At 39.7% G+C, this 18,262-nt stretch overlaps 1 pseudogene across 1 annotated transcript; it reads right to left on the bottom strand.

The window, feature by feature from the left end:
* Positions 1 to 701: 701 nt before the first annotated feature.
* On the bottom strand, positions 702 to 18,147 carry LOC146554614 (alpha-tectorin-like; annotated as a pseudogene). Its single transcript, XR_014889647.1, has 18 exons — positions 18,073 to 18,147; positions 13,805 to 13,896; positions 13,292 to 13,516; positions 12,550 to 12,624; positions 12,296 to 12,401; positions 12,040 to 12,169; positions 11,657 to 11,906; positions 11,285 to 11,435; positions 11,081 to 11,157; positions 10,912 to 10,985; positions 10,525 to 10,724; positions 9,332 to 9,464; positions 9,051 to 9,238; positions 8,743 to 8,891; positions 7,087 to 7,332; positions 6,798 to 6,973; positions 2,211 to 2,303; positions 702 to 860 (listed from the first exon to the last, which is right to left on the bottom strand). The product of XR_014889647.1 is annotated as an alpha-tectorin-like (transcript).
* Between the last annotated feature and the right edge of the window lie 115 nt (positions 18,148 to 18,262).

Genomic DNA, 18,262 nt, shown 5'->3' with positions numbered 1-18,262 from the left:
AGGACTCTCCTTTTTTTTTTTACTTGACAACGATCCCAAACACAAACGAAAACTCGATTCAAATGGAAGCACATTCAAAGCACATTAGCTCACATTAGCTAAGCCAGGTCTTTGCGAGGAAACTAACCAATTGAAATAAACTCTACCAATTCTGCCATGATGAATGGTCAGTTATCCAGCCTGAATTATGCCAGAAGCTTGTTGATGGATACCAAAAGTGTTTGGTTGAGGTCAAACCTTCTGAGACATTTAACCAAATACTAGTGAGGATGTAAGTATATATTTAAGTCTTTATGCATAGTTTTCGACCCTGTGTGAATTAGAGAAAATTCCAAATAAATTCAAACTTGAGCACCCAGCTCTTATTTTTTAAAGTAATTAAAGATGTATGCTATACCATCATTCCACCATCGAAAAAGGCCAGTTCCAATAACTTATTTAAAAAAACCAAATTACCATGACATTCATGATGAGTGTGTATAAACATCTGACCACAACTGTATGTTTAAATGTGGAATGAATGGGTGGTGTCTGTAACACTAATATTAGTGCACATCTTTTCATTTTTCTAAGCCCGTCAGCTTTTCAAAGCCTCTGAATGTATTGCAGGAAATATTCATTAAAGCTGAAAAGACTGGAGTTCAAGCTGAACAGTTTCAGAGCCAAAAAGTAGAAGTAATGAAATTCTGGAAAAACACAGACTGGTTACCACACGCTTTATTTTTCCATCCTTTAGCAGAAATAGTACAAGTATAAAGGAGATGGATAAAAGCAGCATGTCTCTTGTCTCTGCGAACACTGTCACATTAGGTCAGCACTCGGTTGGTCAGTCAGTCCATCAAAGTCACCGTGGAAACCACCTGAGAAGACAACCAGAGTAAACTGTGACTGCTGTTCTTCTGTCACAGACCTTGGCTCCTTTTCACAAATCATATCCCAGTTCTTCTGTTGGAATCATCTGTGTTTGAGGATGACCTCTGCCCTGATGCTGGACTGTCAGGTGACGTACAGTGGTGTGAAAAAGTGTTTGCCCCCTTCCTAATTTCCTATTTTTTGTGTATTTGTCACTCTTAAGTGTTTCAGATCATCAAAAAATTTAAATATTAGACAAAGATAACATGGCCCTGTATGAAAAAGTATTTGTAATTAAATAGAAATTTTCTAACAAACTGAAAGCAAGCTAAGAGATCTCAAAAAGCAAAACAACATACCACAATCCAAAGAAACGGCTGATAAACAAAGTAGGTGACATCTCTCAGTCTGGAAAGGGTTAGAAGGCCATTTGTAAGGTTTTGGGACTTCAGTGAACCACGGTGAGAGCCATTATCCACATATGGACAAAACCTCGAACAGTGATGAACTTTCACAGGCCAGCCTACCAAAATTACTGCAAGAGTGCATCAGCAACTCATCCAGGAGGTCACAAAAGAACGATTCTTGACCTCAAGCTGAGATCACGAACAGATGGCCGTATATTCTCACTTGGGTTCTGCAGGAGGACAATCATCCAAAGCACAACAGCAAGTCCACCTCAATGGCTTAAGAAAAACAAAATGAAAACTTTGGAGTGGCCAAAGTCAAATTCTGACCTGAATCTGATTGAGATGCTGTAGCATGACCTCAAAAAGGTGGTTTAGGCTTGAAAATCCTCCAATGTGGCTAAATTACAACAATTCTGCAAAAATGAGCGGGCCGAAATTCATTCACAGCACTGTACAAGACAGACTGCCATTTATGGTAAACGCTTCGTTTCAGCTGTTGTTGCTAAGTTTGGCCCGACCAGTTATAAGGTTTAAGGGAGCGATCACTTTTTTCACACAGGGCCATGTAGGTTTTTTCCTCTTAAAATTTTAAATTTAAATTCTTTTGATGATCTGAAACATTTAAGTGTGACAAATCTACAAAGGAAATAGCAAATCAGGAAGGGGGGAAACACCTTTTTGAACCACTGTATAAACTAGGACATTTTATTCACTCAACAGCTTATCAGGCAAAGTTGGAAATACAAACCCATCAGTTTAGGTGGGCAGAAAACTTAACTCCAGTAAAAATTGCTAACATATCTGTAATGTCTCTTTCCACCTCCACCAGTGAGGTTTCCTCAGGCATTTTTCCTCTTTCTGAATTTCTTACTTAAACTTCACTGTTCTCTTCAGCAATCACCACATAACATATATGATGGTAAATCACAAAAGCCGATTGTACCTTACCTAATAAGTCCAGGACACGCTGATGAAGGCTGGAGCTTCAGGTTCATATGTCAAACTGGCAGATCTGCGTACCCGAGCAGGTGTGTTACACGTCTGGAAGTTAAAGACAAAGTCCAGGCTTTACAAAACCAAGAGTGATCCATTCATTTAGGACTGAAGCCACTGACAGCAAACATTTCATCTTTTGTGTCAAAACCCTCCAATTATAACATTTTTATTGAATCTGATGATAGTAGTCTCTGAAAGTCGATCAGCATCTATTATATATGGGTCGATTCATCTTTTAAAAATGATGAATTCCGGTGATAACAATGAACAGCATCAGAAACAGCATTTTCAAAAGCTGAAGAACCTTTAACCCTTTAAGACCTATCATAGAACCAAGGCCGCCAAAGCTTACTTATATTTTTACATGCTGTAGTGCCATTTTTGGGAGCATTTCAAGTTGCTATACATCAATACAACTGTTATAGCCCAAATTTTAATAATATTTATGCATTAAATCCATATTAACCACATAAATTGCAAAAAAGTGCAATAAACTACAGAAAAATTGAACATCGTTTTTGTTTTGTTTTTTTACATATATTTCTACTTGGAGAAATTTAAGAGGTTTATCCCTCAAAACTTAAATACAAAAAAGTTGCAAAAATAGTTTACAACCACAGGAAATTTAATTTGAGTGTCTTCATAGTTTTATTTTTGAGATACACCAATTTTTATATACTGCAGAAAAATTGAAAAACAATCCTATAATGCAAATTTGCAAAGAAAACAGCATGTGCATCAAAATAAACTATTTAAAGCAGCGCAATTTGAGTTCTAAGCATCACAGAAACTATTCAGAAAAGCATAAAGTCAAACATGACTTTTAAAAAACACCAGTATAGGCTTTTAAGGCCTACAAGTAAAAAACTACATTTTCCGCGAAAATGACGTCACTTCCGGTTTCGGGCAGGTAATGGCGGACATGCGATTGTTCGCGCTGACGTCTATTTCAATGTAGGAAGTGTTACGAACAGCTGATCGGATTGGCAAAGTGTGTTTCTGGAATATTACATTTTTGTTCCTGCAAGCACTTTTTATGCAATTTTTGCAAAGCTATATGTGGAAGGAAACCGTGACCTAGCACAAGCTGATGGCATAAGATGTAAGTACAACCCCTCCGGTTTCATATGCGAAACAAAATTATTGTGCTAGCTTACATGGTTCCGGGTTCTACAGGGATTTAAGAATAGTTACGCAAAACGGAGCGTTGCTGCTCCGACCGCCTCTTAAAGGGTTAATGCTTGATGCACTGCACCCATATCTAACAGCTCGGGCAAATTAGGAAAAAAAATCTATGGTGTCATGGACAAGAAAGTCTACCACAACATTTTAGTGCATTATGGAGTCTCTTCTGGACCGGAGCTGATTAGTCGTGGGTTCATATTAGAGCTGGGCGATAGAACGATAACGATATGTATCGCGATATAACTTTTACTCGATAGAGAAATTAAGCTATCGCGATAGACCTCGCCGCTCTTGTCCTCTTAAAAAAAAATAAATACAAAAAAAAAAAATAAAGGTCAGCCAATCCAAATTAAGTAGCGCAGAGCCGAACCAATCACAGCCGCAGCGTCACGTCGCGTGACTTGTTACGTACAGCACAAGTGCCAAGCCGCACGTGTGTTTGTTTGGGAAGCAGCCAGCGGGTAATGGAGCCAGCGCGTAATGGAGGAAATGAGTGTGCCGACTAGAAAAATCAACCGAGCGTGACCGAAGAGAAACAGATGATGGTTCCAATGCCGGAGAGATTGTCGAACGGAAGAGCCAAAGAAGTTCCGTAGGGTGAAGGTATTTCGGCTATTTCAAGTCTGACAAAAAACAGAGTAGCGTGCACTGTAAATTGTGCCGAAAGCAAGTCTGGAAATACAATAAACTGGTGCATGCGTCACACTGTGCGCCACGTTATTGTTTCAGTGAAATGAATTTCTACAATACTGTTACTGTTAATTCTACTCTGCAGTGTTTAAATGCTTACATATACACAGTTACTGTCCGTCCACACATACGACTCGGGTCTGCTTCTATGCCCCAGCTTTGTTTACTTTTTCCCACCGAGGCTTCTAGACTTCTGATTGGCCAACATTTCTGCACGGTTAGGAATCTAGCACCACCTGCTGCTTTGGCATGTTCTAGCAGCGTTTTCCTTCATTTCTCCCTTTATGTGTGGACGGGATTATTTTTTAAAACGAAAACCGGAAAATCTCCGTTTTCAAAAATACCCGTGTACGTGTGGATGTAGCCTCAGTCTCTGACTGGAAGCGCTAATTCGTCATTCGGCTTTTGTCAGACTAAAGTAACTGTTAAAACTGTTTGAAAAGCTCAGCTATACAACAAGGAGAGATTGAGAATTTCCTTTTAGTTCTCAGTTTATTTGATATTGACAAAAGTTAGTCAGTTTTGTCTGTTCTTCTGTAAAACAAACTAAGATTTATTTTTAGAATTAACATTTTGTTTCTAAGTGGAATTGACAATTTAGTCTGTTTTGTTTGTTCTATTTTGAAACTTAAACGCTTTAGCGGCTGCCTTTTGTGTAGTTTGCAATATTTGCCTTTATTTATCTGAAAAAGTCTCATGTTCCTTAAGTACATCTACCCTGTTGAACTTATTATGGGAAATAAATATTTAAATAAAAACAAGCTGCTGATTATTTCACATTTTACTTGTGAGCAACGGCACATTTAAATCTTACAAATAGTTATTTGGCTTATATCGTGATAGATATCGTTATCGCCTGAAATGAAAAAAACATATCGTGATTAGAGATGGCACGATACCACTTTTTTATGTCCGATACCGATATCATAAATTTGGATATCTGCCGATACCGATATGAATCCGATATAGTGTTTTTTAATCAACAAAACTGTTTTTAAATATCTTGCTGCATTTTGTATAAGTTCATACTCAAGTTTAAAACAACAACTACACTAAAGCTATTCTGTTATACCTGTATGCAAAAAAAAATATTTCATAGTTCAGCAATACTGATCAATCTAATAAACTTAAACCTACACCATCCTCGCTATTCTGGTATTTTAAAGAGTACTTAGCATAAATATTAAGCAACCTAACTAATAGGGTTCCAACTCCCAGCAACAACAAAAATAAATAAATAAAAAATAGGGAACCACCCCCCACGCTCCACCTCATGATGCTTAATCGACGTAATCAACCTTAATTTGATGCAGTGTGAAAAAAAATGCACAGAAATCAATTATTTTTCAAGAAATATTAAATAGATTCAACATCTTTCTTCAACAGAATTGCAGACTGCACAGATGGTACCTTCCCAAAGGAAAAAGTACTATAGCTTACTAGGGTATATATATTAGACTTAATAGTTACTATATACAATAATGGACTTCTATTCATTTTGCATCAAATTAAAACTTTGGGTGTCAGATAATTATTTATTAAAAGCTAGACATTTTAAATGAGAATAAGAAAGAAAAGTATGTCTTTGTGCCCCCTTTTCCCTGTTAATGCCCTATCGGCCCCCCTGGCTAAACTTTGCTAGATCCGCCCCTGCACAGTTACCAGCCGTCAGCTACGTAGAAAAAGATCCTGGAGTAGAAAGTAATATTAAATACATTCTAACAACAGCTGATCAAGCTTAAACGTGCTGCTGTTGTTCAGCCGCTGGTTTCCTCTTTCTGGTGCAAAGTGGGCCAAAAGCAAACTAGAGACACGGACTCGCGACAGAAAAGCCGATCAGCTGATCGTTAAGCAGTTTCATGATTGAAGTAGCAGCAAGAAGAGGCAGTCGTTTGTTAAGCTTAACGCAGGAATGCTTTACAAACATTCAGAGATGGACTTACACACTTGCTTTACTTCTCTCGGGATAACTTTGTCGGAGATGAAATGCCGGGTTGCTAGCGAAGCTCCAAATGCTATCCAGACCACCGACAGGTCCCGCATGCCACAGCCGCTCTATCACGTGATGCATACTGCTCCGACGTGCTAACGTTCTGAGGTGAGTTACGGCGTGTTGCAAGTTTTGTGAGGTGCTTTCGTGATATTTAATGGATCGGATTACATTTTTTATTTTTCTCCGATATCCGATCCAGTAATTTTGGTCAGTATCGGACCGATACCGATACGTAATATCGGATCGGTCCATCTCTAATCGTGATATGAAAAAATCTCATATCGCCCAGCTCTAGTTCATATACCAACAAGACATTGACCCCAATCATAAGTCAAAGCTGTGCAGACACTATTTGACCAAGAAAAAAGAATGTGAAGTTCTGGACCTGATGAAATGGCGAAGCGAAAGGTCAGACTTCAGTTCTGTTGAGCAGATTTGAGATTTAATGTATTCAAAGACAGCTCATTTTATGCAAACCAATTCTCTGTGGACATCTAGAAGCTATTTGGACATCAATAGCAAAAGACACTATGGATAAGGAACAGTAAATAATGCGCTTCAGTGCTTGAACATTTGCACACTGAAGAGAAATGTCTATGTGCAGAGCAATGTCTCATGAAATCAGAAAAGATGGCCAGATTTGGTATATCTTTCTATGAACATTTGCGTACCGGGATGCAGTTGTTCCCCTGTTTGGGACACAGGTGGAGTTGGCAGTGAAGGAAGATGTCACTAGAGCCCCCAGTGAACCGGAACATGTTGAAGGAGAAGTAAGTGGAGGTTGCCAGTCCGTTTTCCTCCACCTGCACCGTTCCACCTGCACCGTCGGGTCAGCAGGTTTGCACAGCTGTTCATAAGCAGGAAAATAAACTTTGTTCAGGAGTCCATGAGAGTGATCAAAAGGAGTTGAATTAATCTCTGAGCAGCAGCGAGCAACCACCACCTCTGAGTTTCTCTCACCCGTTAATGATCAGATCATGTCTTGGACTGCTGGTGGGTGATGCCTTGTCAGTTGCCCAGCAGGAGTCGGTCACCACACTGACCATGCTTCCATCCAAGCCATCGGTCTTCAACACCATCCAGATTTTCTCGTTCAACTGCAATTCACTGTTCCACTCCACAAGTTGTGTGCGGCCGGCATCAGTGTAGGCCTTGATAGTCAGAGTGTAATTCCAAGCTCCAGATGTGATGCACTGTGCAACGGACCTGCAGAATGCACACATTTTACACTGTTGTTAACAACAATCCCAACTAGGGCTGCTCAATTAATCGAATTTTAATCACGATTACGATCTGGGCTTTCAACGATCATTAAAAAATGACTGAGCCGATTATTAGCCCCTCCCTCATTTACCCTTAAAGGCCGGTCCCGTGAAAATATTGTCGGGCATAAACCGGTCCGTGGCGCAAAAAAGGGTGGAGACCGCTGATTAAGAGGACCCGAGGGAAGCTCGGAAAGCTAAGCAGAAGTTATTTGGAGAGGAGAGTGACTGCCGTTGGTTGAAAAGAGAGGTTAAAAAAAACTTCAGTGGTATTGCACACTATTTTATATTATTTTTTAAAGTCATTGTTTACCCTTTAAATCCGGTCAGAGCAGCACGCTCCGTTTTGTGTAACTATTTTTAAATCCCTGAAGAACCCTGAGCCGTGTAAGCTAGCGCAATAAGTTTTTTTTGCATATGAAACCAGAGGAGTTGTACTTACATCTTATTCCATCAGCTTGTCCTCGGTCACGGTTTCCTTCCACATAAAGCTTTGCAAAAATTGCATAAAAAGCGCTTGCAGGAACAAAAACATAATATTCCAGAAACACGCTTTGCCGATCCGATCAGCTGTTCGTAACACTTCCCACAGTGAAACAGACGTCAGCGGGAACTATCGCATGTCCGCCATTTCCTGCCCGAAACCGGAAATGACGTCATTTTCGCGGAAAATGTAGTTTTTTACTTGTAGGGCTTAAAAGCCTATACTGGTCATGTTTGACTTTTCTGAATAGTTTCTGGGATGCTTAGAACTCGAATTGCACTGCTGGAAATAGTTTATTTTGATGCACATGCTAGGATTGTTTTTTCGTTTTTCCTGCAGTATATAAAAATTGGTGTATCTCCAAAATAAAACTATGAAGACACTCAAAATAAATTTCCTGTTGTTGTAAACTATTTTTTGCAACTTTTTTGTATTTAAAGTTTTGAGGGATAAACCTCTTAAATTTCTCCAAGTAGAAATATATGTAAAAAAAACAAAAATGATTTTCAATTTTTTTTTGTAGTTTATTGCACTTTTTTGCAATTAATGTAGTTACTATGGACTTAATGCATACATATTATTAAAATATGGGCTATAATAGTTGTATAGCAACTTGAAATGCTCCCACAAATGGCACTACAACATGTAAAAAAATAATATAAGCTCTGGCGGACTTGGTTCTATAGTAGGTCGTAAGGGTTAAATAAATATCGTCAAATAATCGAGATCTCAATTTCAGTGAAAATAATCGTGATTATCATTTTTGCCATAATCGAGCAGCCCTAATCCCAACATCTTAAAATACTTGCACTGTTAGCAATGCCCACATTTTAACAAATATTCAAACAATACCTAGCAGCCACTACAAACCAGTCTCTGATTCTGAAGGTTGCAGTGTTGATGTTCGGCTGACTGTAAACACAGGAGAAGTCGATCTGGACTTGGTCTTTGCGAGTGATGACGTCAGAGTAATTCTGGCTCCTGATGGTGTTCTTATAGATGATGTAGCTGTTGTTGGTCTGCAGGGTCACATAATCAGATACTAAGCAAGTTCTTCATTGTTTCATCTTTAACATCTGATACTGTTTAAGATGTTGACTGACTGGTATAACTTCAGATGACCAAAAATTTTAGAATTCACAGAGATCAAAGCTTAAACAGCAGGAGATGAAACCCACCGTGACCACCGTCCCACATCTGTTGCTGCTGTTGAAGCTGAAGGTCACCATGTGGGTGAGCTTGTCCACCCGACCCCTGCAGGTCGGGTCGTTGAGCTGTAAAGCAGAGTAATTGATGTCTTTGTCCTCCAGGAGACAACCGACCAGAGTTAGTGAAGCAGAGTTCTCCTTGCAGACCGTTGCATCACCTGAACGTCACAATATCAGTCAGAAAAATCACAGTTAGAAGCTTTCCTACATTATTCAGCCCTGTTGTCATGGTGATGTCACAGCTGTCGTACCCAAAGAGTTGTTTGCTTGGTACTTGGAGGCAAAAATGGCCCGACAAAAAGCAGCGAGTGTCACCACTGACCGTCTTCTCACCACAGAACTCGTGATCGCTGCAGGTCCTGTCCTGACAGAAGGCCTCAGAGGCTACAGAGGAACACACTCATCTATTATCCTGAAAACATGGGAGCTCTAAAAATCCACAGTTCAGTTCTTTAACAAAGGAGAGCTTATTAATAGGGGTGGGTTTTGATTAGTGATTTATCGATTAAAATCGATTCTAGCTTGGATAACGTGATATCGATTCATTAAAATCCTGAATCGATTTTTTAATCTAAATTTATTTTGCCCAAAAAGCCAGAATCTCAGGTTAAACCTCACAAAATTTCAACAACCACCAAACAGCTAAAACAGTAAATGAGAGCAGGTACACGGATTCTGCACAAAGACGTAAACACAAAGCGCGGACCTGTGGATCAGGATCAGGATCAGTGAGATGTTGCCTTTCTCACCCGACGGCACGGACTGGGGCTGAAAGCCGACAGCTCGCTGATTCTGATGTTTCGGCGGGTCCACGCTTTTTTGCGCTAGATTCCGAAGCTGCAGGTTTCTCTCTCCAACCAAAATTCACTGAACCAGCAGCAAAAGAAGCAGCAAACTACGCTTCACATTTGATAAACATCGACGTGAATTCCCTCTTACTTTTGCTGTTTTGCTTCCACCACGATACAATCACACTTCATGCACAGCTCTCTCTCTCTCTCTCTCTCTCTCTCTCTCTCTCTCTCTCTCAGTCTACTTCAAGAACAGTTTTGTTGAGCTAGTTAATAGGTATGCCCTCATTGTCATCTGTTGTGATTTTATTTTGAAAGGATGCTTCCTGTTATGCTGCGGAGTATACGCGAGAGTTCAATAAACAAAGTCACCTTTTGGTGTGAATGTTCCCATGAAAGCCGATGCCCCACGTGTGATTATTCCTCCGTCTAGATAATAAGTATCTTCAATATTTGATAAAGTCTCGCAAGTGTCAGCTTTCTTTTTATGGATATAAAAATATAGAAATGTACCGATGCATGATCTGAATTATAATATTTCTGACTGTCTGAGGCCAAATTTCCCCGATTCAAATCAAATCGAATCAGAATTGAATCGATTCTAGAAATCAGTGACAATCTGACGTCTTATTAAGGTCTTATTAACATCTTACAGCAGCCGGTCTTTGATGTCCAGCCATCCAGAGCGTGGTTGTGTTGACTGCAGGCTCTGGCGTAGGCCTTCAGGAACTGACAGTTGAGTCCGCTCACCGCAGGATATTTACACAAAGTGTCGGTGCAGGCGGTTATGTAGGGCTCTGGGTCGATGTCAGTGTTACAGGAGGAGAAGGGCGCCTCCTTCAGGAGATTACAGCTGTACCACAGATAGAGAAACAAAATTGAAGACAATAAAATAATAATCTGTAATCAGTTGTGTTTATCTTCCATCTATGCTACAGTCACATGTGATGTACCATGTAATTTACAAGACAGATCAACACACATGTTTTTTATTACGTCAAAGGGTAAACAGATCCTGCCTTGTGGATCAGTCTGCTCACCGTTCAGTCACACTGGTGCAGTTGATCGTGCTGTCAGCAGGCTCACTGTACTGCATCTCACAGCTAGGGGGCGACAAACAACAAAGTTCAGGCTCCTTTATAAAAACAGAATATCTGCAACATCAGCAGCAGCAGTCAGAGGGACTCTGAGCTTGTGATGCGGTCTTACCTGGTGGGAGAGTCTCAGGTCACTCAGAGAGCTGCTGGAGTTTCCACACAGACCCTCCACAGATGAACCAGCAGGTCCTGCACAGGATCAGGACAGAATGAGTCAGATCAGCATCAATATTCAAACTGGAGGAACACAGCAGCTCAATAAATAACAGCACAGTTTACAGTTTACATTACATGAGTTAAACTTTATTTTCTGTACCTTCTAAGAGGATCTGTGCGGTGTTGCCATCAAAGAAGACAGAGATGTTGAGGTTGGTGAGTTCGGCAGTGACTCCAGTTTGGTCCTTAGAGAGCTGCACACCATGAACCAACTGAGGTGAGCTGCTGAGGGTCAGTGTGGAGTCGTCCAGCTGCATCACAGCAGAGACAAAGTGGTGGAAACACTGAGTGAAACATGTCAAACACACAAACAGGCTGATTTCACAGCAACAACCACTGAGTTCAGCAGCTCTGAAAGAACTGCTTCTAACAGCCCTGAGAAGAACGATGAGAGGAGACACAGCAGAGGATGAGGGAGGACTTTGGATCAGACTCCACTCTGACACATGAACTGTGGCTGTAGGTCGCTTACCTGAACTCTCCCACCTTGTTCCAGGTGAATGTCATGCCCGTCCACACGCAGCGTCACACTGTCCAAAAAGCTCACATCTTTACGACGTCTGTCCCTGAAGTTCCCCAGAACAAGGAAGTCTGGGAGTGACGGAGTCGAGAACAGAGAGTATGCACAGCGATCCTGGATGGAGTTCATATGGCCGTGGACGTCGATGACAGTGGGGCCGGTCACAGTGCAGGTGGAGTCTAACATGGTGTCCAACACACAGCTAACAAAGGCAACCAACCACAAACATCACCATGAGTTGCTGCCAAAGAAGGTTACCCCAGGGGACCCTCTATTTCTTAAGTTATTTCACTGTAGAACCTTTTAGTAACAAAATATGAAGAGAAAATATTTACATGCCGTTGCCTTGACAATGCTCCAATGGACCACAACCAGAGGTCTGGAGGGTTGCAGTCTCAGAACAGGTGACACTGGAGCAGATTTGTGGGTCAGAGTTGACCACAGTACCAGGTTTATACACAGTATCTGGGAAGAGAGGCTTCACTTTAGTTCAACAGTTTTCCAACTGTAAGTGCAAATAAAACAGTAACAATCAAATCTTTCAGAATTACATAATCCCAAAGTCACGGTAGGAGTTTAAGATTCACTAACCTGAGTGTCTGCATCCACTGATATCTATGGTATGATTTTGAGACTTGTAAACAATGTTATTAACCTCTACTTTGTTGATTACGACATCACTGACCTGAGTATAGAACTAAACAGAAACAAACACAGCTAATGTTATAATCACAGAACAGAAAGAACTGACATCAAGCTGAAAACAGACACAAATGTTGGCATTAAATATAAAGTATTTAACATATTACGTCAAAGTGTTATTGTTCATATACACACAGACTCACCGCCACTAAACCAGTGCCATGTGCTTCCAAACTCAGAGCTGCTTCTGTCCCAAAGTTGAATAGGTGTAAGCTAATCTGTAAACAGGTTAACAGGAAAGATTCAGTCACTGTGAAGAAGTTTCATCTGAAAGTGTTTAGAAAAGCTCAGGTTCACAACATTAACATTGGGCCTGTTGAGCTGCATTGCTAAAACATTTTGAATTTCATAATGGAGTGTTTCCATATGCTATAAAAACTACAGTCATCACACATGTTTTTAAATCAGGTGATTATATAACCAATCATCAGACCAATCCTTCTGCTAGCAACAAAAATAGCAGAAAAAGTGATTTTTAAACAAACACGATCATAATCCAACATGTTGTCATATACTGAAGTGGTATCCATGCAAGTCTCTGTTTTCATGGTCTGTATTGTCTTAAAGTGCTTCTGTTTTCAATCTTTAATAGTTGCTTTTGATGTTTAGTTTGTTTGGTTATGATTATGCATTACTTTTACCATTCACATGCGTTGGTCCTGTCTCCTGTCTACGCTTAGATGCCTTTGCATCTTTGGTTTTCCTTCACCCTTCAGGTGAAAACTAGCCTGTACGGCTGCATCTGACATACTCATGTTAATTAGTCTACAATGTCCCTTTAAAAAATAAAAAAACATTTTTCATTTTATGTTTGTTTTCAGTGTTGATTGAAACTATTCATTTTAGGCACACCCTTCAGGCTTTGTGATGCAGAGCAGGACTCACCTTTGAACTGCTGATCTGCATGGTTATTTGCACACTGCATCTCAAACTGTTCTGAATTGTTTGTGTTTTATTTTTAACCCAACGTTCAAGAACAGACTCTGCTTGAACTATATTAAAAGCTGCTCTCCTTTTGTCAGGTGAGCTCCCCACGATGCAGTCGCCTTCATTCCTAGGGTCGTAAAACTTGTCAAAACACATCACAATGTCTCGTCTTGTGAAGGTCACCTGTAAAAATCAGAGACACAACAAATCAAATAGCAAAATATTTTGTGGGTTTTTCTGTCATGTACAGCTGAACTGTTGGTGCTCAGGTTTCAGTCAGAGCTCTCGCTCTTCTTCAGGAAGCTGCATCAGGTGATGGTTACATACTCAGCATCACTGCAGAGGACATTAATAAGACGCTGATCTCTGAACTCTTCACTCAGTCTGCAAACATCATCTCTGCTACAGGTGGAGATTAAACAGCAACAACACATAAAGCTCTGCTAAAACATCAGGCTTCATCCTACTCACATAGAGCTTCTCGTACTTCTGTCCATAATATGTGATGGGACATGAGCTGATGTCCACCACTGAAGCTTGAGTGACTGACTGTTGCTGAGCACCTGAAGACACAGACACACGTGAGAGGTGTGAGCTGCAGCTTGTTAGCTGTTAGGACAAACAAAGGTTCACATTCACGCGTTTGTAGAAACAAAGTATTCGTACAAGTTGCCAAAATCTTGGAAAAGGAGGGTAGATTACAAGTTAAACTTGGGGAACTTATATGGATGGGTATAGTAGACTTAACTTTTTTATTACTTACTCACTTTACACTCTCATTTGTAATAGCAGAGCATACTCGATGCAGCGATGGACAGCCGGATAGGTCATGATCAGTCTCATAGCTGGTGTAAAACAACTATTCAAATTATTTTGCTAAAGAAATAGGGTTGATGGATATATGGGGACTTATGAAGTCTTATCTATGTTACGGTAGTACATTAACATGTACTCTCACGACAGGCCTAAACACTAAAGTACAGAAAGGTTACTATGTTGTAACTTCAGATATTGCATCGTATAGATCAGCTATGCAGTGTTTGGAAAAGAGAATGAGAGCTGTTTTGATCTGAATATGTTGAGTTGATAACATTCAGAGTGCCAGTGAGGCTAAAACAAAGTAAAACAAAATGTATGAAATACATGACAGGGACTCACAGATAATCAGGGTGAAGCTGAAAAACCAGTAACAGACAGATATGGACAGGGAAAAAACTCCAAATGCAAAGACTGGAGGTCCACTACGAAGCAGGATTCAAGGCAAGGCAAGGCAAGGCAAGTTTATTTGTATAGCACAATTCAACAACAAGGTGATTCAAAGTGCTTTACAGAGACATTAGAAACAAAAAAAAAATAAAAAGCATGATTTAAAATTGATTAAAACAAGCAAATAAACTAACTAACTAATTAACAAATCAAATCAAATCAAATCACTTTTTATTGTCACATCACATGTGCAGGCACACTGGCACAGCACATGCGAGTGAAATTCTTGTGTGCGAGCCCCACAAGCAACAGAGATGTGCAAACACAACAACACAAACGAGCAAAATACAAGAATGGCCAACCTGAAACTAATAAAACAAACAAACAAACAAACAAACAAACAAACAAACAAACAAACAAACAAACAAACAAAACAGTATATAAAATCAAAACAGATAAAAACAGAACAGTAGATAAAATCAGTAGTTAAATGTAAGTTTTGAAATTTAAGCTTAAAAGTGTGGATTCAATCTTATTTACGCTGGGTTTCCTGTCCTGTGAAAGTGTGACTGGGGCATATCATGATGGTAACTAATACTGCAAACCTAACCTGCACTGGGTAAGAGATCAGTCACCTATTCTCCAGAAATGAGCTTGGCCATTTCTGGGAGATCCCTCGGACCTCTGTATGGCGAGCAGTGTTGGTCAAGTTACTTGAAAAAAGTAATCAGTAACTACTGATTACCTCCCCAAAAAATAATGCCGTTACTTTACTGATTACTTATTTTCAAAAGTAATTAATTACTTAGTTACTTAGTTACTTTTTAAAAACACGATTTACAACCTGAAGAGGTGATAAAGTGATAGATCTTTCAGCCCAATTCTACTTTTTCTGCATAATCCATCATACAAAATGTAATCAAATGGAAAAGTCTCTTTTTAAAGCTTGTTTTATTAGTTTTAATCTTTTAACTTTTTGCATCAAGCAAAACTTAAATTATATGCAACATTCTCTGACTTGAATAAATTAGTTTAACATTTAAACCTATTTTCTGCACATTCCAGCACATAAAATAAAATATTATTTTGTGTTTACACTCACTCTTTCAAATAGATGCAAGTAAAACACAGCAGAAAATAAATAAAATCAAAGACTCAGCGGTCCTTTTGCTCTATTTTCACCTGTGAAGCAGGAGTAGGGTAGGCGGATGCTTGCCCTGGTGCAGGTGTGCCGCGGTCAGTTGAAGAATCCGCGAGTTTCTCTGTGAGATTCCCATTATGTGGTAGCTACTCGGTGCTTGCTTGGAAGTTTAGGGGGTTTTTTTCGCTGTAAAAAGAAGTTTTCTTCCCACGCACGATGGACGCTAATGTTTTTGTCACTTTTTATGGAATCAAACTCAAAGTAATGTTTTTGTATTTCTCTGAGTATCAGTTAAGAAAAAAAAAAGATTCTCAACTTTATTTGCTGATTTTCTCCTGGCTGGCTGCAGATATCTTAACACATCTTTTCTGTTTTATAAGCATTAATATATTATTCTAAAAGAGAGCAGATATTTGTATTGGTGACCTTAGTAAAACTGAAAAATGTTTAACAACTGAAGTGCTTGAAGTTTAAACTTTTAGTACTATATATTTCTCTACAGTGCCTTTCTCTTCACACACACACTGCTATTTTTGTATGTAGCGATCCATATTTTCCCATGGTACAGTTTTATCTTCCTGCATCCAGTAAATATGGAAGCTTGTTTCTGCCACTGAAAAAAATGCTGTCAGTTATCTGCAAGTTACACTTTTGGTTTATTGTCTTTAAATTTCAATTTAGTAACTCAAGTTTAGGATCAGGACTAGGGGTTATAATTTGTCTGAGTCTTATTAGTTCAAAATGCCACGAAAATAACTCAATATTAACAAAAAACAGGACTTGAAATGTTCAGTTATTACGTGAAAAGTTTAAGATGAGTGAGTTAAATTGAATGTGAACAGAAAACAGGAAATAATTTCTTCCACATAGAACCAAAACTATATTTAGTGTGTCTGGACCCTGAAGGACACAAACATGTTAAATGTGAGCAAAATGTTAGTAGAGCTCAGTGTTTTCAATGCAAAAAAGACCATAGCATTGTCAAACGCGCCAAACTTCCACGAGAAAATCATAGAAACTAAAAGACAAGACAGGGCGTTTGAAAGAGTTCAGGGAGTCGTGTTGAATGTAATTAATGAACCATCAGATTGATGGATGGGCGGATGACAGAGATCTACATCCCTTGAACTCTTTAAAAATGCTTGTTTGTTTGTATGATTGTTTATTCTAAAATAAAGATATGAAAGCAAGGATCCCAGGAAAATCTGTCCATGTTTGTCAGATTATCAGCACTTCAAATGGCCTTCACTGTCCCTCCTCACTTCAGGTCATTTGGTCTTTGTTCCTCAGTCTCTGATTATCAGTTCCTGAATACTAATCACCAAATACTCAAGTCTAGTAAGGATTAGGGATGGGTATCGTTTAGGTTTTATCCGATACCGGTGCCAAATCGGTACTTTTGAAACGGTGCCGGTGCTCAAACGGTGCTCAAACCGGTGCTTAAAGAATGGAGAACACAAAATTGGTCCAAAAACCTCTCATGTTCAGCTGTTTTTTGTAAAAAGACAACAATGTTAACCTTTTCTGCAGCTATGGGGCATGTATGGTATCACTCTTGGCTGGAAGCAGTGCTTAACAATGGAAAAAACACCAACTTTGTCCAAAAACCTCTTGTACCTTTTTAAGGTAATGTTCTTTCTGTCTGTTATGAACCAAATAGGGCCAGGCAATGACATGAGTGAGGTTTCCCACTTTTTCTTTGGTCATTTTAGCCTTTTTGGCCAGGGTGAAGGGAGTATCTGCCATCAAACAAGAAGACAGCCGCATGTAGCTATGATGATGTTTGCTAGTTCACCTTACATGCATTAATGTAATAACGTGGTTAGCCTACTCAACGTAAACTACACACGAACAACATTAAGCTACTCACGCAGAGAAGAACGGCTGCTGCTGCATCATCATCCTCATCATTTCTGCTACACTGGCAGGGCTAGGGGCCAGGACTCTCCTCTCGGCTGCTGCTGCCATCAAATACGGCGCATTTCTCGGCTTTTAAAAAAACGCTATGCGTCGCCAGGTGTTTCATCAGATTCGAGGTGTTGCCTCCTTTGCACAGTATCACAGTATCAGCTTAAAGCACTTGTTGCTGCTGAGTTTGCATATTTTGCTGTGAAGTACAGCCAGACTTTTGAACGCTTCACCTTGGACATTTTTAATCTGTAGCTCTGCTCTAAAAGAACGTACGTACCTGGACCCGCCTACTATCCTCGGAAACGTAAAATGATTGGCTAGAATCTAAAGTGTATCACAGCTCAGGAAAAAAAAGCACCGAAATAAAGCACCGAAATGTGCGCTGCTTTTTGGTCTGGTTACTACCGTTTATGTCAGAACCGGTGCACCGGTACCCATCCCTAGTAAGGATACTTTTAAAGTAGCTGCGGTGCATGCTTACCTGCCAGTACAATGAATGCAGACAGGAAGAGCAGTGGGCACAGCATGTTGGAGGGAACCAATCGCCTGACAAAGACCTGAAAGAAAAAAAAACACAGTTGGACGTCTGTGATTGGACAGAAAGTAGCACAAACATCAAATGGTAACACTTGGAGTTATTACTGTACATCATCTGTAAGGTTAGGAAAATC

Source organism: Mchenga conophoros, linkage group LG18 (assembly GCF_057382185.1).
Source record: "Mchenga conophoros isolate Kocher_MC1m ecotype Shallow Benthic linkage group LG18, M_conophoros_male_GT1.1, whole genome shotgun sequence".
In the NCBI taxonomy this organism is placed as follows: Eukaryota; Metazoa; Chordata; class Actinopteri; order Cichliformes; family Cichlidae; genus Mchenga; species Mchenga conophoros.
Note: the sequence above shows the minus strand (reverse complement) of the source record. Positions and strands in the feature narration are given on the sequence as shown.